Source organism: Temnothorax longispinosus, chromosome 7 (genome assembly GCF_030848805.1).
Source record: "Temnothorax longispinosus isolate EJ_2023e chromosome 7, Tlon_JGU_v1, whole genome shotgun sequence".
Classification (NCBI taxonomy): Eukaryota; Metazoa; Arthropoda; class Insecta; order Hymenoptera; family Formicidae; genus Temnothorax; species Temnothorax longispinosus.
Genome location: NC_092364.1, coordinates 20,943,477 through 20,968,171, shown reverse-complemented (window position 1 = coordinate 20,968,171; position 24,695 = coordinate 20,943,477). Strand labels below are relative to the sequence as shown.

Genomic DNA, 24,695 nt, shown 5'->3' with positions numbered 1-24,695 from the left:
ACAAATACGCATCTATTTTTACCATCATACCTGTTTTTTGTACGAGTTACATTAAATGCGAGATAAATTAGTTTCGTAACTCTCAGTTTGTTCTATCCAAAGGTTAAAACTTGAAAAATTAAAGGAAACCAAATGATAAATAAATGCATTATAGATTTGAACTATAAATTAAAATTAATTTATAAGATAATTTCGAGCTATTACATTCGTAATAAATAGATATCGTGTTATAGTATTGTAAAATGATATTTTCGTTTTCTTGTTTACAGGTTGGAGTAAATTGACATTCTTCTACGGAGATGCATTTATCGTACCTAATCGCGAGGTAAGCAATGATCTTCAAACGTATACGTTAAATAAATCACATAATTACCAAATAGGTACCAAACGTCTAGTCGGTCGTTTATAAATAGCATATCTATCTGTATAAGGGCGATTGATACTAATTGATATTTTCGCGAAATATGTCACCGTGCTTTAATGAGTAATCGGTCGGACGAATCGATGCACCGTCGGTGTTATTAGAACGGAATGCGACATATCGATCCCTGAATGTACGCTCGAATCCGTGCATTTCCGTTCGGTCTGCGAATTCTCGTGGCGTGCCTTCGACATGTGGAGCGTGAAGATGCCAGCGGCATCACGCAAATACGCGGTCTGTAGTGATCGAAATTAGCTGACCATTATGTTTAGAGCGGCTAAACGTCTTATGAGACATTTAGTTGTACGTAATTTTCATTTTACGTATCATCTATGTACCTATGTCATAATTTTGATATGATACATCAGAAATAAGAAGAATTAAGATAAAATGCTTCGCGTGATCCATTCACAGTAGTATCGCAATAAATCTGTTTGCAATTTTACCATAAGGTGGATGAAATTTTAATTAGAAATTTAAACTCTAAAAATCATTATTCGTGCTATTTTATTCAGTTAACATACATTGTCGGGATAACTTTTATGTTCGAAAATAAATATAGGTATGTATAAGCTAATAGTTTTACAATAATAAACCAATACCGGTGCAGTTATTCAAAACATGGAAATATCAGTAAACAACAAATATTGATAAACTAATAGAATTACCATAATTGGAATAATCAAATATAGTAGATGTTTCTCGACAAATATTGAATACTTTTTTATCAAGGTCTTGCATAGTTTTAATAAAGTATTAATTTACAGCCAAACATATTACAGTTTAATGAGACTAAGGATAGAAAAATTCGATCCTCTTTTTTTTGTATAAATTTTTCGTTTTGTACATAATACATTGTATAAACCTTTTTAACTACAGGTAAGACCCGTTTTACGGCAGGGTTAGGTTCCAGCAAAACAGGATCGTAAAATGAAAAGTCGTAAAACAAGACCAATTTATAATATGTAATTAAATAAGATAGGTTTCAAAATTAGCAAAATTTTTTCAAATACAATATATTAATACTGCTGTTTTTTTTTATAAATAATAAATTATTTTAGACATTTTAACTTTCTTCCATTTTTTTTCATTTTTAGGTAAATTTGAAAAGGTCGCTAATGTGAAAAGTCGTAAAATGGACCATCGTAAAACGGGATCTACCTGTATTCTGAAATATAGTGAAGGATTGATTTTTTTGCGCCTGGAGAATGCATTTATATATTATATATTAGCACAAATGGATACGAAATGTAAAGTTCTTTTTTTAATTAATGAGAATCTCAATAGCACTTATCTTACATTAGTGACATTTACATTATGAGATATTTTTTGTCGAATGCATTTTATATTGATGTTCGTGTTTGTTCTTCGAATTCCATATTTAGTTAAACGAATACTATATGCAGGAGTACTTTAAATATGCATTATATTGAATTTTGAGTTAAGATACCTGCATTATTGGAATAGATTTTGAATATTTTCTATAGTACCTTTATATAGTAACTTTTGACGTATTGAGACTAACGTCCTTCAATTGACATACTTTAATTAGCTCAAAACGATTATAACTATTGTAACTCTCGTTGCAATATTCAGTTCAGTTTTCGGAATAATCTGATTTGCCGTAATTTTGTTATTACTGCGAACAACGTACTAAGTATACTTTTATCTATTTATTTATTAACTTTGCGAAAAATGTCCATTTGAACTCACCAGCAAATTCATATATCAAACAAATGGCTCTTTTTCCGATAAACAGTAAATACCTACAAATCAATCTTTCACGGTGTTGAAATATTCTATGCATGCAAGATAAAACAGTTTTCAATTACGCGAATGTGTCAGTATTTGATTAATTTTTATCGCTATTTCTGTATTATACGAGATGGTATAATTCATTCTTATGATAGTTGTAACTCAATTTTACGAAAACTGCATTATTACGTCGCTTAAATTTTTAGACTTATCTATACTTACACGCATTTGCAAAAATTAAACTAAAAAACGACGTCCGTACTGAAACTGACAAGCTTGTGCACACACGAAGGTGTTACATTTAACTCTAAAATGCATACACATTTCAGTGGTTTTCGGAAGAAGTTGTTTTAGTTAAATGTTTTTTTCGCACTATGTTTATTCGTGCTTGTATTGTATGATACTATGTTCACATACGAGTTCGCGATTTAACTTCAGAGTATTCTATGCTATTGGCAACTTTGTAGTGGGCCAATAGTAATGAAGCACATAATCAATGTAAATGGAAACCACATCAAAGCAACAACATAAAGTTTCTGATTTGTATAAACGAGAAAATAACGATGTGTAGAGAAGAGAAATTAAAAAGAAGGATGGAAGCATATTTGTCATAGTAATGAGCGTGCGCTCTGAAAGAGAGAGAGAGAGAGAGAGAGAGAGAGAGAGAGAGAGAAATTTTTTCTGAATTTTATGAGAGCAATTTCAATTTTATTTGCAAATTTTTTCGGCAGCAAATAACCGTCATTAAAAGTGCTCTTGCACAAAATGCAAATTGTGACGAAAGCACTGACATTTATTTATAATGCGTTCTTTTAATATATGTTGCAATAAAAGGCGCCATTTGGACTCGCCATTTAAAATGTCGTACCGCGAAACAAGCGATATAAATTTCTCCACGGTGAAAATTCTCGAAAATAATAACGCAACGCGTATGCAAGGGGTGAAGCCGACGGAAGTGCAAACGATACGAGCACGAATCGTTTTCGCCGAAAGATGAGCGGAATTTCGATGGGAGTCAACGGATTTGGTAATTGTCGCGGATTGCTGCGCGCGGGAATCAGAAACAGATGCAAAGTAGGCAATTAACGGCGGGGAGATCGCACGGGGAAAATTGCGCCCACGCGTGATTGACTCTCGAACGGTAAACGATCTCTGCCTCGGTCCTTCTTGCCGCGCGCGCGTTGCGCATTCAGGTAAATTGCATTTCGATCGACCCAGTTTTTATTTCAATTTGTCGTGAATTTATGTGCGAATTATCGGAGAAAGAACACGGTGGAATCGAGACAGAGAGAGAGAGGTGGTGGCTCGTGTAAGGAAGGAGAAGAAGAGAGCGAGAGAGACAGAGCGAGACAAAGGGAGAATCGAAAGAGGTGCGGGAAGGTGGCGCGATTTACTCCCGTCGTTTCTCGGCACTCTCTCGCTAACTACGAATCAATTTGCATTTCATCCAATAAATCGCGCCTCTCGTCGTGCCTTTCCCGACATACACGGCTACGTGTTTTCCCGGGAATTCTTCATCTCCTTACTTTACGATGGGGAACGTCGAGCAAACTCGGATATGACTTCGGTTTTCCCTCTGATAACGAGCATTCTTCTCTTGTTATCTTTCTCTTCTCTCTTTCTTCTCCGAGATTTTGAAATAATGAAATTACTTTTTATAGGTAACTATAAGGGCTCGTCAACATGCTCGTTTATGATAAGAAACACGAGATTTCTTGACACACACACACACGCACACGCCTACACACACACACACACACACACACACACACACACACACACACACACGTACATACAAGAGTATATACATATATTTTATTTATCAGATTCGATAGGTTGTTAGATACCACGTGTATCAACGAAGCCTCCGCTCGTGACAAGGAGCACGACATGTTTACACGCAAGAAGGGGTGCGTGCTTTAATTGCTATCAACTGGAACAGATAGGCGCTAAATAAAATTCATGCCGAAGCAATTATTTTTGCGAGAAACTTAAAAATAAAATTAAAGTAATTCTCGGATAAGGATGTAAATAAATAAGAAAATCTTATAAAATTGAGACAAATAGATATTATGAGCATAATACCGTGTAAGAATAAGCTCGACTGGAGCTTATCTGTTAAATATAAGCGCAGTTATACGATTAAATATCGGATGGGTATATTGAGGTTCAATAAGCACAGTTATACGAGTTAGGGACGATATATATGAACGCTGTTATAAATATCGCGATATTTCGATCTCCGTATCATATTCTCTCGAATATGGGAGCCTCTTAAACGGTGTACAAATAGTCGGCGCTCATTCTTCGCGTGACATGAGCATGCTAATACTTCACCGACTTTCCAAGCGACCGACCCCCTGCTCGCTCAACTATATTGCAATCGTAACCCTTTTCCTCCGTGCGTGCGACACGGAAGAAGATCCACGCCGATAAAAACCGCCGTTGTGTCGACCGCTGCAACAAATGCATCTACCGGTCGATTCGGCCCTCGTGAATTTTGTGGCCTACGTTTATAGTGTAACGACGTTACGTCACGGGCCCATTTAAAGATAAATTAAGTTACGCATCCAAAAGTTGCGTGCTGAAAAAAGTTTTGTACAAAAATAATTTTTTTCCTGAAATAAAAGATAAAACGACCGTGGTATAATTTAACGAGAGGTAGGTTAGACTTTCTCTTATGCGAGATATAACACTAGATTCCGAAATCAGTGCGTGAAAGCCTTCTTAAGTAATAGTTGCATCGAAACAACACGGTAGCATTACTCGGCCCGCGATGCGGAATAACACGCGAGGCGAAATGCGCATTAATATTTCTGGCAAATATTTTTACCGGGTAGATCTCGCGTGGATTAAAATTACCGAGCAGCCCAGAAATTTGTCATAAATTCGCCGTTGAAAGCGTATGAAACGGCCAAGGAAATAGCGGAGGGCAAAAAGTATCGCGCCAAACGGTCACGTCCTGTGCTTACTCTCGCAAAACCCGTGAGCGTTTTCACGAGCGAGAAGGGCGGAGATAGCCGCGGTCATCGTACACGCACCGGGAATATTTCGTCGACATGCAAGCCGCAATCTAGATTACGGGGCGGGTAGTGCGCCTGGGAAAATGCTGGACGCTGAAATAGGCAATTTTTCTCTTCCATCACGGCGTCGCGGCCACGCGTCGAACATTTGCAAACATGTCGATTCGCCATTCCGCGCGAGTCTCTCTTGCTCCCCTTCTCTCTCTCTTTCTCTCTCCCCGTTCGGCTTCTCTCTGCCCTCTTTTAACATGGCGATATATGAATTTTCGCATGCGTCGAATTGAAAATTGTTTCTGCCTCCAGCGCATCTCCTACGCGAACTGGGAAATGTTTTTTACCCACTCTGACACAAAAACGACCGTTTTCTCTGATCCATATATATACATATGCGCTCGTGCCGGCACGCACGCATGTATCATCGTGCCCGAGTCTCTCTCTCTCTTTTTCTTTCTCTCTCTTTGTCCTTTTTTTATTTTTACTCTTCATCGTCGTAAATCCGAAAAGTACATTTTATATCTCGCGACGCGTCTACTCCAAGCGAATTTTTTTCGGGCAAATAGACGGGTTGAAAAAACGCGCGGATATATACGCGCCGTGTGTCTACCGTGCGTGATTCTCGAGCTTATTGCGAAACTTCGCGTTTGGTTTGGCTCGCGGCTCGCGGCTTGTATGCACCGCGTGCGTGCGCGCGAAGATAACGGGATACGAATCATTACGACGCTGGTGGAATCGTGGTTTCTGTTCTTCCGTCTCTTTTCTGTTTTCTTCAGTAACGCGATTTTCTTTTCGCTCTTCCGATAACATCTCCGACTATAAATTCAATCACGTTTTCGCGGTTTTTTAACAGAACGTATTTAGGCTAATGGAATATTTGCCAAAGTTGTGAAGTCTTGTAAAGTTGTTCCTTCTTCTGCAAGAAATATTAAGGATTATCGAACTCCTGATTGCCAATACAAATTAAGGCAAAAGAACTTTTTTTAATCAGTTTGCTTGGAATTAATTTCTAAGTTTTTCATATGCTCTTTTCTACTTAATATAAAAAAATTATGCTACATATGATAAAATAGCGACAGAGAGGTGAAGATGGGTAGAGTAAATTTTTGTCGATATAAATTTTATTTCACCCAAGGGGACGTCCGCGACTCTCATTCCTTTATTCATAGGAACCACAATTGGTTCTTTTTTTTCATCCAGCCCTAAACCACCTCGACTCCTAATTTTAGCATAACAACGGATGGTGATGTCACCATAGAGAATTTCTACTGCTTCTTAACAGTACTGGCTTCGAGGGACGATTGCACCCTTGTCGCGGGACACCAATTTTTCTGTGAGAGGAACGTTTTAGTTTTACTTTTTCGTGGATACTTTACGAGATATGTAAAATTTGAATAATGCATATTTTGAAAAGCTTAAACGCATCAATTTTGCATATTATAACTATAGGTTTAAAAATTGCTTAGAAAATGTGGTATTTGTTATACTTTTATTAATTTTTAATTATAGATATAAGCAACAATCTCGCAATTCTTCCGATTAGATCGTAATATTCAATTAAGTTGAATAAACGAATAATAATTTTTATTTCGGCAAAAAAATCTTATGTTAATATTGTATAATTAATTTTTCAGAATATCGCTATTGTTGAAAATATTTTATATTTCTGAATGCAATATTACATAAAATCCATAAATATGTTTATTAGCTTTATTGGAATTTATTAACCATTATAGTTATTAGACGTAGTCATTAGAGAATCACTATCATAATTTATCATCTATGATTTCTCATATTTTTGTTAAATTTTTAGTATATCCTGTTTTCTATATATATATATGTACATCGCGTTTCTCTCTGCTTCGAAGAGCATTTTCCACTGCGCGCGTTCTTATCTTATATTCCACTTCAGTTGTTTTGAATTCTTGCAGCGTCTTTGCTTTACAAGTAGCTTCCCCGCTACTTGAAATAGTAATAAAACGCTGAGTGTGGTTAATAAAATTATTATTATTAAAATAATTAAGTGAATATTTGTCAAGAGATGCTCACTTAATAATATCCAACCAGTACAAATGTTATCTTTTGTACATTTCTTTAAAACGCTTCACGGTTTTTTTTATTAAGCTCATTTATCATCAGTACAATTTCTTCAATAAAAAAATTTACATAAATTATTATCACACTTGTTATGTAAATCTAACAAAAAACAAATATGTGTTAGAAAGAAAAGCAACTTTTAGTTTAATCTATTCTATCATTTCGTGAGCAATCTTTCTTTATCACGTCGCGAAGAAGGGGCGTATATGTCTAAGAGCTTTATTAATCGATCCACTTATGGTAAATAAATTTATCGGACAAGCGTCGTCGGATCAGCGCGACGATCGATGTTATTTACGGGAAACGCAATCGTGTCGAAACGACGCAAACGCGACGATGTAACGGCGTTGTTATGTTAGGCGTTTATCCCGAGAACAATGAAGTTTACGCGATGCTGAGTGCCGTTATCTTATAACGACGCGGAGGATTAAGTTTCAGGCATCAACGGAGCTTGCATCCTGGCGGCTGATTATGGTGCTTCGAAGCATATCCGTGTTGGAATGCTCGTTGTATTCACCGGTCCAGCTTCGGAAAATTCTATTCATGCTTATTGTTAGTTTCTGACGCGACACTTGCAACGCGACTAACAATATTCCTGTACGATCTCATGCAAATAATTATATTAATTCTTTTATTCGTTGTCCTCGTGTTGCCGCAATTGATACTCAATGCAGCAGGAAGTAATCAGGCTATAATTATTTATAATTGTCGAGGTACAGAATATGGAATAAAGAAATCTGAACTTAAACGTCATATTTAGATTTAAATTTAAAAGAATATATTTCATATAGGGCGTATGTATGTATATGTAAAGGTATAAAGGATTATAAATCGTTTGATTTTTATACAATTCGAAGGACGTTTAAATAATAGTGAATTTAAAAAAATGCAAACTATCTCTCTCTTTCTCCATATTCTTTCAATTCTACAATTTGGATCTTGTCCGATAGATAACATTCGAATAAACGACTCAGCTCACGTAAGTTTCTCACCCACAACATCGTCGCCGCGCCTTTCTAGTACTAGAGAGATCTCGTCGCGATTATTAAATAAGGCGCGGCGAAAGTGGCGGTGACGCGGATGGTTAGCGGCTATAGCGACGGCCGAGGGCAGGAAATCATGCATAATTCAACGGCGAGAACTTCGTCCACGGTGGCATGATGCTCCTGGAGCCGAGAGTATCGCTGCTGCATCTTGGCGCAAGGAATAACGGTACTTTTGTTCTTTGCTTCTCTCGACGCGGCTGGCCGTGCAGTCGTGCTGCTTTGCGGTTCACGTAATCGTACCGACCCATTAACATCGGCCAACTTTTTGCGACATTTCGAGGACTCGAATACTCCAACCGAGTTGTTGGAGGATGTTTCAGTTGGGGAACTCTCCTAGGAACTCCTCGAAGAATTTTAATGGCGCAAAGACAAATTGTCGTCTATCGGACGAATGTTAATTCCGTTGACGTAATTCTACGCTGGGGAACTTGCTTGGGAAGCGCTCGCGCAAATTCCGAGGAAGCACAACATTGACGAGTGTTTGCCCAACAATTAGTCGTTAAATCACTCGACGTTAATTTTAAATACATTGTAAATTTATTGTCGAATTTTACATGAATCGAGAAGATATTTCTAATGCATAACGTTTTTATGCATATTACATAAAAATGTAATTTTTTTAGAAGTTACATTGATTTAATCAGAATAAAATACATACGATGATAACATCTTCGATTACCTTATCTCTAAAATGATTTGCTGCATAGCTTATTGTTTAGAAAGCATTCACCGATCTTCGAAAAATTGGAAAAAAATCGCAGGAAACTATAAAAAGAATTTGATTTCATCACGTTGTTTTGCCCTGCCACTCCGCGCGTGCATTTTCTCGATGCACATCGAACGTATTCATCGTGCTTTCATGCGCTTCCGTTGTACCATCCATAAAATCGCGCGACGCGAATACCTTTAGTGCAATCACACGGAAGAGACAAGAAACGGTATTTCCGATATGACATGAAAACGGGAAACGGATCCATTCTGCAAATACTCAAATATGAGCCTATTAATAGTCAATGTGCTGTGAAATCAACAAAAAAGTTTAGAATGTTTTTTTTAGAGAAAAATACGTTATAATTATATTTATTTTCTAAGATTATTGGATTACCACGAAATAAACAGTATCCATGTATAAAATATATTTTTATACTATTTTGCTCTCATATGGAATAATTGGTAAAAAATTATTTAATTCTGGATAAAAATACTTGATCTTATATATATTAATTATTAACCTTTATTCAATTTCAATAATACCATCTCAAATGGCATTTGACTCATGTCTCTTACAGAAATATATTACAATAGTCGATAATCGATATTTCCGGAGATATAATAGAACTATTAAAATAGTCGTTGGCACAGTGATAAAATAATAATCGTTAAATTTATAATTTCCTTAGATAAGAAGTTATATATATTGTCTTCAGTATTAATTCATATTTGCACTGTACAGTAGCTATTTGCGAATAGCGTGCAGCTAGCCTAGAAACAATGATCGTAAACTCAACATTAAGCTGTTAACTAGGTGGTTCTAAAAACGGATGTTGCTGCGCTCCGCTGCTGTTGCGCGATATATGATTTATCGATCGCAGCTTACGAATGATGACAGAAAAGATCGCACGCTATTAACACAAACTGCTTTTGCAACTCGATCCGGCTCGTGTATCCATAGATGCTTTTAATCCTTTCGATCCGCAGCGTTGAATGCACCGCTGCGACAAATTACTAGGATCGTGCGAATGCAGCTGAGAGAGCTCCACACACACACACACACACACACACACATACATACACGCACATACACGCATACTCTCCAATACACAAATCCGCTATACGAAACGATCCAACGAGGCAGCGCAACACAAAAAAATATGAAGTAATGAAAGTGGCGTGGAATGTCAAGAATAACCACAAAAATATGACTTAAAAATTGTTTTCCGTGCAGTATTTTATTCTCTGTAGTATTTTAAGGGGAATTAAGTGAGCGAATAAATTAGATATAGAGTGAAATAGCACGTCGCGCATAATAATTTATTCATCGGATAATAATAATGATAATAATCCGGGATTGCTGCGTAACGGGCTAGAATTTATATTGAGGTTTCAACGCCGAGAGAGAGGAAATAGTTTATACTCTAATTGAATCCGGCAAATATGTTTGCCTCTAAATCCGAAATGAAGCTTTCGCCTTGTGCAATCACCCCTCTTTCCCTTCGTGCGTTTCGTCCAACTCCAATTTCACAATTCCATCAAAAATCAGTTTGTAAATTAGAGTGAGTGAGAGAGATAGAGAGAGGGGGGAGGGGAGGAGAAAGAGAGGACGGAGGGGAGGGAGCCAGTAGCTCGATGGGGAAAGGGCGATAAAAATCCATCCGCTTGTGCCCGACAGCGAGCTCCTACGGGATTTAGGAAGCGAGAAAGTTTGCTCGGACGATGCCGCGTTAAATTAAATTACGGCGAAATTGCGGCACGAATTTGCGCGTCGCGAACTCGTGCCGGCGCGCAGAAGGCGGAGGGAAACGAGGAGGCGTAATAAGAGGCATGTGGGATTACACACGTGCGGATAAGATACGAACTGCTTATTTTTTTCAATTTTGCCATTTTTAAAAAGCTTACACAGCTGTCTTGTCCAGATGACATTTGCGTAAATTAAAAGTTAATGAGATTTCCAGCAGAGACGCATTGCAATTCTATAACTGTTCCGAGAGTAGCCGGTTATTTTTCGAGAGGCACAAGTATAAAGTCACATCGAGGGAGTATATTATGGGAAAAGATTGATGTACTTATTCTACAAGTCTGACAAGCATCCGCATTTTTTATACCGAAGACTAGTGAATTAACTTCTGATGTGCACGTGCATTTTCTTACTCGCATTCCCGCGAATGAGGATCTTCCGGGATACCTAAACTCTAATCAACAAGAAACTAACTCCTGTAGAATTTCATAATTCCATGACGGACTCAACGATCAAGCTGTTTTTATCGGAAAACGCATACATCCTTGCTCTTTTAACGGTATTGTCAACAATTACACGTGTCATTTTTTTTTAGTAAATTAAAAGATTCCAATTCTCAATGGTCTATTACTTGTGCTGAAATATCAATCTTTAATCATATCAATCTCTGCTGAAATCTTTTTTGCGTTTTCGATATGAATGACAGTCATGCATATGCAACGACACTGCGAAATTAAGTAACTGTAGAAATACCCCCGCGAAAGCAGAAATGGCTTAAGGCTACCATTTTGTAGTCAACTACCATAGGAAGGAAGTCGAACGGCAAAGGACACAATATTCATTACTCACTTCTATACTTACCAAGTACTTACCAGCAACCACTCGTTCATTACCACCAGGTACTTAGCGCTGAGCTCGACCACAGTCAGTGGTCCATTTTCTTGTGCTAAAAGTTTGTGTTTCTAGCTTCTTGTTGGATCACATAAAAGGAACAGCGGAATGTGTTTGTATCTTACGTATTTTCTCCTCGTATGGTGCAGCATCGAGGACATTACGCATTTTTTTTTGTACTGTCTACCGTCTTTATAATTTTGATCTTTTTTGCCGGAGCGCGCTTCTTCTCCGTCATCTCCATTTGTCTTATCTCCCACGTCCTCTCTCCCCGCCCCGCTGCTCTTAAGCTCTTCTCTGTCTCTTCTACCAATGCGAAATTACAGCAGTCTGGCGGGCAAACTATGGCGGCACACGCACATTGCGAGTGCCGGTGTTAGTGCTGGAGAATCAGCTTTTTGGACGTACTTAAGAGATGGGACATGCGCAAACGCAATTTTTCATTACACCCAGAAAGTCCGCGGAGGCTGTGTGCACTCTGCGAAATCAGGAAGCCACCCGCCACACAGAAATTACTTTGGCGCAGGCATAATAATTCCGGTGCCGTCTGTCTTTCTGCGCCCGATGTTCTTTTCACGTTGCGGAGTACGGATTGCCGTATCACCGTTGTAATCGCCGTTACTTAAAGAACATCTCGCGCGGAACATATTACTTTGAAACTAGAGACGTTAATCTTGAATGCGTATTTTATACGCTTATTATTCAAGGAACGATAATATTATAATGAAAGTAAAAAGCGTTTATTTACGATGCAACCGGGTTCGATGCAGTTCGCTTTTCTCGTTGCGTTTTTTCGTTCTTTAACTCGGTGAAACCATCGCTGGTGCAATTGCGTGGCACGGGACTGCTACATCTCGCTGGCAATTTGTCACGATTTGTTTTATCACCGGTTTAGTCGAACGTATAGCGATGTGCTCATGTAACCGACCGTACGATTACCGCGCGTGATGCATATATCATCACGCAAGAATACATTTCTGCGGCGTGGCTCCGAATAGCAAATTACCGACCATTGTTGCGCTTAGTCCTTTAATATCACACGTATACCAAAATGAATTACTTCCGCCTCTTATTTGGAACAAAATATTATCGGCGACGCGGTGTATTTTCATTCAATGTAGTAAAAATCCTTCTAAAGCCTCTGTGGTAACGCGAACCTTTCTCCTTTTTCAGGTCGATATAATTGACCAGCGCACACTTGCGGGAGCCGACATCGAGAGGCTTTTACTACATTCAAAAACAAGAAACTCTGTAGTTGAAGGAAGCCACGAGCAACGAGCGGTACGTAGAGAAGAATCTCAGTAGTTTCACGGATTTCAGTCCCTTCAAGCTCGCCGATGCTAAAACAGTATCTACCGTGCTTGCCGGTGCCGGGTGCACTGCGGGCTGAATGGTCGCGCTTGATAACAAAACTCGTTGCGACGGGGATATTAATGCCCGCGTGAAGACGCCCTTAATAAGTCCGCGACGTAATGAAAACCATTCATATAAAAGTTTTCCGCGGACGCTGACGCTTTAATTGAACGAGGAGGTCGCGGCGCGATGCGGACGCCCGTTGGTCTCCGCCTTTCTTACACCGCGCTGTAACAAGATGTCGGAGATTACCGGGGACTCTTCTCGCTTCGTTGGCCTCTCCGTAACTTTCGTATCTTCCCTAGTGACTTTCATTAAAAATTTTCTATCGGGCGAATCCCACGACGAACTCCGCCAATTTGATATCGAGCTTGCCACTTCATCGGGAATCGAGTCGAAAGTTATTCACTTGTTCCGCCAATAGCGGAAGCAGAAAAAGATAGAAATTTGCTGGGGAATGAATAGGAAGCTCCTTGGAACGGCATAACGGAATTCAAAGTGTAATCGGCCATAAATCAGATATTTCTGCACACAACCAGAAAAGAGAGTTGAAATGATAATATTGTGCAAGAAAGAAAAGATTCATTTTCTATCGTTAAAATTCACAATTAATGGGAATCAATATTGTAGAAACGAATTTTTCACGCGCGCGCAATTCTTATGGGTCGGAAGTCGATTAATTTTAATGCGGATGTCGCAAACCATCTGGATTTAACTCACCTCCGATCTCTCGACGCGGGCAGTCGCATTCGACGCTTTTAATTCCATCGCGGTCAGACGTATAAAAAGAGGAAGGAAAAAGCCCGATACGTAGTACTCGGACGGAAAACTGTTATCGCAGATATCCGCCATTCTCCGTTCTCACACCGTTGCGCCGCCCTCTTTTTGGCCGGCCGACTGTGGCAACCGGTGGGCTCATTAATTTTTCATCGCTCGTCCACGTCATATAGTGCCGATTTTAAAGCCGGTCGGAATAAACGGCCCACCAATTTTTGCGGCACCCGCACCGTCCGCTTCGATTTAACGAGCGTGATTTAATCGCGCCCACGAGCTCACTCACCCCACGAGCGTCCCTCCTCTTTCTCCGCGCCCCTATCGCTCCCGTCTGGCCCCGTTTAAGGGCAATTAATCCAGCGGAAACGCATGGGTCGATCGTACCTCGACACAGCATAGTAATTGCTACCGGCAACCTTTAAACGTAAGCGATATACCTAATATTTACGAATCGTACTTATTTGCTGTTCAATTGCAAATCACTGACAAATATACAGGCTTTTGCCTTTATCTTTGTTATTAATATATTTTTTTGAAGCGAGTGGATCGAAGGAAATCTTCTAAAGAAATAAATTTTATCACATAATACGACATATTATTATCTTTTTTATTATAAATTTTTTTCAAGACGTATAAAGACATCCTTTATTAAATTACATCCTTTAGAAGATATAGAAAAATTCTTTATATTCTCAAAATAACTGTAAAAATTTTAAATACTGCTAAAAAGACGTAAAATTTTTCAATCTCTTTACGAGCATGTTATGAATGCAAGATGTAAGGGAGTCATGATTTGTTTATGTTTACAAGCCATTTCATTTCGTAAAAGGCAAATTTGTCTCGTGGAAGTTTACATAATGCTATATACTGTTTGCGCTCGAGCATTAAGTGCACGTATATAAGTATACGTATGCATAAGTACATATGCACATAAACCTACGCACCTCGCTAATTTAGAATCGCGAATACATAAATCTCTGCCGTATGACTGCAATTTTGCAGTCGATATACGCGCAACGTTTCCCAGCCTACGTGTCAGTAGTACGTGAAACTCTCTAGAGAACATTCATTACTATCTTCTATATAGCCGTGAAAGATTAAATCATCAAATTTTCAAAACTAATCGCGAATACTTTCACAGTTATGCAGCTATCATTTCTCGTCACGCATACATATCAGTGATACATTTGTTTATTTCTACACGCGGCCATTAAGAATGATTGGACCTATCGGTGAGGTGATCTGTGTCGTCGTTGCAACGTTATATATTTCGATCGCGCCACCGACAGTGACCCCGAAAACGCGACAATCTGCGACGTTTTATGCGCGTATAGCAAGGACGAGGGGAAAAGTCGGCTGCGTGTTAAGCATCTCTATGAATATCGTGTAGGGATCCGAGGCATTACCGCGGAGTGTAATGCAAACGGACGTATATTCTCCCCGGCGCAAAACGTTAAAGTGACACGACACGGTCAGCACGTCGGTCAGAAACGGCGCGGCCGGCCGGCTGGCGGCCAGGCCCTCGCTTCTCCTCGCTTCATTCTGACCGTCGGTTTAATTAAATACCCCCGCGCATACGTTCCGTTAGAATGTCAAACAACAATCCAGGAATTCCTGCGTTCCTCTCTATTCCGTGTACGCGATGTACCGCGCACGTACGCACGGACGCGACTCTATCGTATATAATAAAAACGCGCTCATGCGATCGTTCCTCGTGCTGCGGAAACACGCGTGCGGAAATCCGCGTGATGGGGATAGCTCGCTTCGCGTGTTCGTCTGTAACCCTTATATGCGAATAGGGAGTTTCCTCTCAGGAGCTCGTAATAATGTCATTATATCTTACGGAATGCGAAGTACGAAGCGCGAGGTACGAGAAACGTACGTACGTACGTACATATATATATATATATATATACATACATACGTAGGTACGGAAATAATACTCGGCGAACTCGGTATAATGTTATTCACGGTGATAACTCATCCACGGACGTTAATGCGTACGTCGCGCCAACCGCGAAATTTCGGCTTGCCTTCGTGAGAACTTTATAATTTTGCACCTGGGCAGATAGACCCGATTCCTTCGCTGATGTTATTTACTACTTCGCCGAATTTGCATTTTATTATCAGTGATACATATAGAGAGCAAGAATGGCAGTGTGAGAATTAAACGATAATAAGTATCATTCTATAACGAAATTGATGATTATGTTTTACTCCCCGGCCTTTCAACATGTTTTAATTAGACGTGTCGGACACGCGATGTTGGTGATTAATAGTATTCATCATATTAGCTAAATTACTTATACGGAACTTTCGGACGATAATGTACGAATTTTCACGCTGCACCTTTCAATTGTCGCGAGGAGCTTTGTCGATTCGCGTGTCGCACGTATCGCAAATAAAATCGCGTCTTTGATATGTAGAATGGCGATACATGTGCGATTATCGACGTACTTTCAATCAGTCGAGCGCTGTAACGACACCGGCGAATCAATCCAGCGGCATTTTACTTCGTCGATATCGTCGCGGCACGATTCCGTCGTAATCCGCGAGACGATCTTGCATCACGCAAAAAGGCGAGAAGTACCTGTTGAAAAGGCGTCCTTACCGGAGAGGAATCCTCTCGGAGATTCCTGACTACGAAAGTTTCGACGAGAGTTGACGGCCTTGGAGAAACTTGCGGGTGGGATCGATCGGGGGTTGGGGTTCGCCGCATCCGTTGTACGGAGGAGTTCTGATTGAATGCTGTCGTAATTCGGTAAACGCTTATGCATGATCCTCGGCCAAGTAACGCGTCGCGTGTAGGTTATCAGCGTGGGTGAGCCGCACAAAAGAAAGCTTGGAATGCGCGTGGGTGTCGCATTCTTCGTCATTTGTGCGCTGGAGTAGCCGATCGATAACAATCGATCGTGCGTCTAAAAATGAAAGCGAAACATCTTTTTAATCAGCTTAAAACAAAGCTGAGGAGCTCGTCTCCACGTCTCACATTTGGTTCTATAAATATTGATTAAATTGACGTTAATAGATTTATCTGTTTCTAACATTATCTTAAGCAGCAGATAGAGACGATTGAATTGAACTTATAAAAGACGTTTTAAAATAAACGTGGCAAAAATAATATGTCGCAATTAAATAAAGTATCGTGAAATATTTTCTCTGTTACTTCACCGTTATTTTTATTCCGCGAGTGTGTCATTGCTATCACATACGACGCTTACATAGGAGAGTCGTAAGCAATATCTCTTCCCAAAGGGAAACGTGCGTGACAGTAGAAGAATACGAGGAATGTTCTCACGGTCGACGATAAGATTGAAATTTTCTACAGAGCATTTCTGCCGTCGCTCGATATACCGCTGATGGCAGTGCGATCTCATGTGTATTGTGATCTCGCCGATTCCGATTTGCATAGACACATCTGTTTCAACTCGTTAAAACTTTGTTCGCGCGATATTTCGTTCTGCTAATCGCGCATTTAAAGATCACTCGCAGAAGAGCATACGACAGATATAATATATTAATTGTACGGTGCCATTTTTTTTTAACTTCTTTTAACTTTACTCTTAAAATATCTTTTGTAAAACAAATTAGATTATTCTACATGATCTCATTACTCATTACTTTTCTCGTTTTTAGATATTAGATTGAATCTCTTAAAAACCATACATTTTTTTAAAGCCATTGTATTTTCTTTTCAAGAAAAAAGGAAACTTTTTAATTATTGTATGCGTCACTTAAAAAACTTTTAATTAAAATTAATATTTGATCTTTTATCTAATTCTGAGCCACATACGGGTCAGAATTCCATTGTTAATAAACACTTTAATTAATTTAATTAATGTATGAAAAATTTCATTTAATTATGAGGAATAGAGTTAGATTTAGACGCATGCAGTTGTGATGGATTAATCCGACGTGCTTTAATAAATTGATAAATCGAATGTTTGAAACAAAAATTTTATTAATTAACTCGACATTATATTTAAAAAAATATATTGGAATATTCCGTGAATTTAGAAGAGATAATACCTGAATTGATCTCGTTTCTATATAATCTTTTCTCAAACTACAAAAATATAATTTGGAGCGTTTGAATAATTCAAAAGCAGTCGGGTGTACTAATTTCAATCTCACGTGATAATTAAAAGACGCAGAAATAACTCCATCGTTACACGGTTGTAGCGAAAACGGACAGATTAACTCTTACAGCTTGCACTTCTTACACCATAATTAAGGGATTTCCCAGCAGCGAATCGTTTCTCACGAGACCGCCCGGGGTTTCAAGTTTTTGCCAGATCTACGAACGGCGAAGTCGTGCGGCGCGAGCTCCACTTCCGTAGACGAACGGCGAGAGACGGAAATGGAAAAGTTCCGTTAACTGCTGCCGTTTTCTTGCCGGGGTGTTCGCCGTGTTTATTTGAAAACTTTTCGAACTTCATGCAAATCCACGACGAGCGGCGCGTGTGCTACATTCGTTGCGGCGAATCACCCCAGGAGTATTTCCCGGAGCCCTCAGGGGCACGCGCGCCATTGTTTCACGCAGGTAATAAAGAGCGCAGGGCGAGACAGGAAGTTCTTGGATGTACCTTCATCCGGATTAATTAATTACCCTTATCCTTTCCTCGCTTCTCTCGTCTTCTCGTAAAAAAATGGATGGTGGCGCGGCGCGATGGGGCGAGAGGCGCCTGTTTTCTCCTTCCGTTTCTTTGCCGCATCTTTTTACTAAGGAATTACGCGATTAATTTTTTAAGCATTATCGTCGCTCATGGAGAGTCTCTTTAATATTAAAACCAACGTCGGGAAAAAATTTCATCAATTTTCCAAGACAATTGTCGCGGAGAATATTATTGATGTGCGTATGGTATTAAATGCGATCTATTTCAGATACTCTGTTTTTCAAGACGAGTTGGATTGATATTCTGACTTGAATTTTTAGACTTGACGACATTAATTTTCAATATCAAGAAAATGATTGAAGTCTGATATATGCAGTAATAATATATTATAATTCGCAAATATGTGAGATTTCTTAACGTAGATATAAATATTCAGTTTATATAAGCGATTATAAAATGATTTATTTAAAGCGTTTTGTTTAATCTAAAATTATTCTTTTTAAAAGGGCAATGAGAATAATTTGAAGGATAACCACTCCGATTTTATTGTTTTTTTCTTCTCGTTGTTTTTGTTGTTTTTGTCTCGTCTTTTCTCTTTCTTCGTTTTCATTTTGTGAATGGTTTTCGTGCTATCATGCAGATGTAGCTGCTCAGACTCTAAGCTACAGAATACTATACAATGTGACTAACGGACTGTAAGTCGTTCCCGAGAGGAAAATCGCTTGTTTCACCGGCTGCTATCGTTTCCTCTCTTATTTTCTTTTTTTTTCTCTTTGTCGCCTATTCTCTTTTACATTTCGTCTTCGCAACGCCAAGATTATTCTTAACTCCGAGATTTTTGATATTTAAAGATCAAATGATTGTCTTCGTAAGATCCTCTTTCTGTGCTTAATTAAACGCAGATCGCTTTGTTTCCTGCTTTGTTCGTAATAAATTAATTTATTATAATATTAGTAAATTAATTTGTAAGATCTTTTATAACTTATCTATGCGAACCTGGTTGTGAATTCATCTAGAGCATCTCGTTTATAAAATCTATGCACCGGTTGTTTCGCACCCTGACGCTGTTAGAAGTTGATTGTGTTTGCCTTCGTACAAACACGTACGTCAGGGCGAGGCTGTAGCGCGATGTCAGATTTTTCCGCTGCTTTTCTTTACGAACTAAGCTATATAAACTCGATGAGATTTTTGTTTGTAGAAGATTATTACCTTCACTGTCGATATTATGTACAGCCTGTCAATATAACCCATCCGAAGGAGGAAACTTTATTATTAAGTTGTCGCAAATTGGGTTCTAGCAATTTAAATTAATTTTGCGATAAATATGTATTAAATATATGATAGATAGTTCGGTTAAGTTTTGTATTTACTTCTTAATTTGTATTTTGATTTTAAATGTCTTAAAAAAAAAAATGTATCTATATTATAATTTATAAGAAGGAAGAATGATTTATTATACTTTTTATTCTTATCGCGATGTCTTAACGAAATGCTTTGGCATTTAAAAATTAATGTAAGTATAAGAGACTTTTTGAAGTTCGCGAAGTCGCACGTCTGACGTGTAGTATATTTACACATCTTTCTCGATTTACCGCTTCCTTTTCCGTCGATAACACAAGCAATCTTGCACGATCTCTCTTTTTCCGCGGTGCTTGACTCGCATGAAGTCATCTCGGCCGTCGTGTCGTCGCGTCTTCTGTGTGCGTTAAGTCATGCGGATCTGACAAGCGCGCGCTGCGGAATTACGGCGTGTTCCCTGAAGGTACCTGGTACCACGTAGAGACTACCCCACATTCTCCCGTCCTTTCCCCTCCCTCCCCCGGTCTTTTGCCTACGTACGGATGTAAACGGCAGGTTCTCTCCACTCTTCTCGTTTTTCTTCCCTCGCCAGAACGTCAGGGTAACAATGGTCGCGCGAATGCGCGGCTTTCTCCGCGTATCAGAGCGGAAAGACGTGTATATAACGCTGTGTCAGGAATCCAAGTCTTGACGTAACGTCGCTGCCACGCCACCACCATCGCCATGCGCGTGTTGCATTATCCGGCTCACGCTTCTCGTTCGCGCGCGGATGAGACAAAGCGACGAAGCCGCTAATGTAAAAAAATTGCACCGGTACGCGCGAGCGATGTAGATACGCCAAGAATATTTGCCCCCTGAGGTTTTTTTTCTAAGCTGTTCCTGCAAGGAACGTTACTTTTTTTATCTCTTTTTCTCTCTCTCTCTCTCGTTTCTTTTTTCCTTGCTCTCTCATGCCTCTACTTTATGCTCCTTCATATAAAATACGACCCTATTCGCTTTGATTTCATGCTCGTCCCATGGTGCACAGTTTAATATTCCGCCGTAACATTGACGAGCGTAAGCTAATTCCGACAATTTGTTGATGGTCCGTGACTCGGCGAATAAGTCGTGCGTGCGCCATGTGACATTCTAATCTATTTCTAACTCCGCCGGCATACTCGACGCTGTTACCACATCATTCGAAACGGTCCGTCTCACAAAGGGACCCGCCGCGATACGCTCGACGAGTCCAAATTCGCGGTCCTTTCAGCGACGCGGGCGCTTCGGTTTACTTCGGTTTACCCGGCGGAATTTTGCGCGCGCGTTCGCGTATCCGCGCTCACTGTCATCATGAGTGCGGGTCACTCGGTTACCAGGAACCCGAAACATTTGGCTGAGACGAGCGTAGTTGGGAACTCGAATGGTGCAAATTCGGACTTGTGCTTGCGCTACGAGTTGACGTGTATTTTGGGCGAAACGTGACCAGAGGCTACGCCAAATGTTTCCTTTCCCAGCTGGAAAGTCGGCGGATTGTACTCCGTCGGCGTTTTGGAGAAACGCGCGGCTGTAATCGCGCAAAGCTACGTTTCCTGTCGCAAGGATATTAAATGATCGTCGCGGTTACTCCTGTGCCAACTAAGTACCAGGATTCGAATGCCTTGGCAGCATATTACGATGATGGTATAACAAATAATGTGAATAAATGTTTCAGGAAGGATTGAACGAATTTTAATTAACGTTTATTCTAAAATTTTAGATTCGAGTAACGCAGCTTTATTTTATTTCTACGACTCTCTCGCACGGGAAACGATGGAATCGGCTGTCGCGAAAGGCCACTTTATTTTCGTGCGTGACACGCGCGATATGAAAATAATGTCGGTGCCGCTGATACCGGGGCAGATTCGATGCGACGCGCACCTGTCTCTGTTTGAGGCTGATCTATGCGCGTTAATTAAAAGGCGCTTTGTCCCGCATGGCAGCTGTGTAAACGCCATATTTCCACGTCGACTGTTCGAGCGCAGACCGGCACCAGTTACATGCATATGTGTAAATCTAACAAAGATCGTCCAATGGTCGCAACATGGACGCGGTCGCCGTAAAGTTCGCGTCACGTTTATCACTGCGGTCCAGCGAGTAATCAAAACGGGACGCCGATGTTCCGATCGTGCCATCTTGTGCGAACGGGCACGACGCGTTGTCTACTCCCCACCCCCTTCTTATTCGGTTTCACGTGCATTCGAGAAGTAATCTCCGTGACTGACGTGAAAATTTTCTCGGAAAGCGAAAAGGATAAGAAGTGGCGTTTCGTTTCGCGAATAATGTTGCGTAACCGCTGCACTTTTCTATTTTCTGCCTCGGATTCGGCAGGCATGTCGCGCGAGATATGTCAATCGAAACGCCTGATATTCTTACGCCAACGAAAACGACAGCGGAATCCTCAGAAATTCGCTTTTCGGAAAAGTGACAATTTTCCCCGCGATATCGAGCCTCGTCCCGTTCCTTCGCCGCTCCTTTCGCCGCCGCTCGTCACCGCGGATATTTAATGACAGTTCTCGAAGGGCGAACGACTGACTTTTCGCCGTTTCTCCTCACGCGAGGCGTTCCGCTCGCACTTCGGTGGGTGATAATGACACGTTACTCCTATTGCAAGCCGATTTCGTTTCGTCGAGCGTAAAACGCGTGTACACGGAAGCGCTATCTCGCGCGTTGAATTCGCGGGCCCCTTGATTTACGACACATGCCTCGCGAACCGCGTATCGATTCTCTCATTCATAAACATTCCACGTAGAGTTCGGATTCGGCGCGATGCCGACTCCGACTCCGCGGCTCCGCGACGCGCCAATACCACACGCGCGCCATTAATTGCCAGCGCGAGCCGATAAATACAGAGCGCGTCTCTCGCGATCTCACGGTGTCTGAATCGCGCGCGACTCTGCAAAGCCCACCACGACCCAACAGTAGCGGTTTCCTTTGGCGTTCGAGCGCGCGACTCACCGAGCACCTGGCGTTAATTTGTTGAAAATTAATTAGTATCGGCCTCGAGAAGCTTCGGCGCTCCCGACCCTGTGAAATCGAGCGCGAGTCGTTCCGCAGGTGAAAATTTGATTAGCCACGCCGTAACATCGCGCTCGGCAGACCCGAACCGAGTCTCCACCGAGCCGTAAAATCCATCGCTAAGATCCTAGTCGATTCTAATTATCTTACAAAAATATTTGTCCAGATATAAAGAACAATTTAAAACAAGTTTAAAATAATATTTATCTTAAAACACTCAGGAGAGAGAGGAGTAACATTTTTCTCCATATATTCTAAAGTATACAACTTAAAATTAATAACTTTCTTGTCTCTCTGTCAACAAATTGATTGATAAAACAGTGCAATTTAGAATCTAGTAATATGCGAAATGTAGAACAAAGAAAAACGATCAATTGCAGCCAATTAAAAATTACCATTCAGTTTCTAACTGAAAATAGAATGGATTTTATGCACCACGCTAGAACAACGTCCGAACACTCCCGAACTTTTGAGCGATCGATCGCGGAAATCCAGGCCACGATTGCCCATAATCGGGGGACTGCAAGGCGACCACGAGGCGTCCCGGTTGACTGAAAAATCGTTAGCACTTTTTGGCCGGCTGCCATTAGCGCAGAATTACGGTAGCGCGTCGACAGGTTTGTAAGGGTCTCCAGTCACGTAATGATTTCTTACGGCCTTACACGATGGCCTCGTGACCTCTGACCTGACGAAAAGAGACGCGCCTGACTCCTCACGCATCGCGCCCAAACCTTATTTACCTAAGCGATTGTCTGTGTGTACTGTGTGTTGGATACCCTACCAAAATTGGAGCTCGTGGTAAGCGGTCATTTGTCATGAAATCAGACATGGTCTGGGCAGCAGCGTGATGGAAGATTATTGCGGCCACGTAACCGTACGTTCAAATGAAACAACAATTAGCGAGGCTCGATTAGCGCACCGCCAAAAATTCGTTTGGTAGACTACACTAATATTTCCCGACGAATTGTTTTGATATTAAATTATTAATGGTCAGTTCAACGTCAATCAATTTTAACCTTAATTTAACTAACTTTTTGCCTCTTTTTAAATCCAGTTCCTCACAGAAACAACAAAAATGATTAAAAGCAGTTTACAAGTAGTACAGCAGATCATAAGCCGGACTAAATCCCTTGTAACATCGTAGGTAGGATTTAACGGTAGTTTAGCGCTAGTTCGTAACTTCAAAAGCGAATCAATCATAGTCATGCACACGTGTTTACTCTTTACTTTAATCATAATCTTTAAATCATACGCCTTTCGCATATCAGTATCCGTCACTGAAACACGTGGATTTTACGGTACTTTGCGATAGATTTAAAACCTATCTTTTTTTTTTTATTGAGAATATTAGCTCAATGATGGCATTTTTTGTCAGATTGCCAAGAACTGCACAACTAATCGCGGCGAGACGAAGGAGAAATAGGTGACCACACGAACGCACTCGCCGCAAAAGAAAAAGATAGGAACAGATAGTGTCGGGCAATATTCCCGAGAAGACCGTATTCATTTGGCGGAAGTCCAGCCGATGTCTGCATGCTCGGAACGTCCATTACTCCATTAGCGGTTACCGTGTTAACTCTTTATTGCTCCATTGCTGCATGAGGCAACGTTCTCCGGACGGGGAAGTGGGGGGATTTAATGTCCACATTTCCCTGAGATTACTGTAAAATCGCTCCGTTATCAAACCAGTCGCAATTCTGTAATACCCGAGTCGCTGAATGTGCTCTTACATATTACACGATCCGTTTGCCGCATATCGGTTTTCTTTTTAATATTTCTTATAATTAAGATAAACCGCATCAAAGAAAACTTGGCTCGACAAAATGGCATTGATAGCATAAATTTTTTTCAGTCATTGATAAATGTACAATATTCTCTCTTTATTCCGAAAAGACGAAATATTAATTTTTGGATTATCATCGCCCTAATTAAATTCAG

The 24,695-nt window shown here is 40.3% G+C and overlaps 1 protein-coding gene across 3 annotated transcripts in view; it reads left to right on the top strand.

The window, feature by feature from the left end:
• The window catches only part of Pgant9 (polypeptide N-acetylgalactosaminyltransferase 9), a 189,300-nt gene that overhangs the window by 93,476 nt on the left and 71,129 nt on the right, over positions 1 to 24,695 (top strand). For all 3 annotated transcript variants that reach the window (XM_071782805.1, XM_071782803.1, XM_071782804.1), the window contains 2 exons: positions 270 to 325; positions 12,856 to 12,963. The gene's annotated coding sequence lies outside the window, so the exon portion shown is untranslated. The remainder of the gene's footprint in view (positions 1 to 269; positions 326 to 12,855; positions 12,964 to 24,695) is intronic.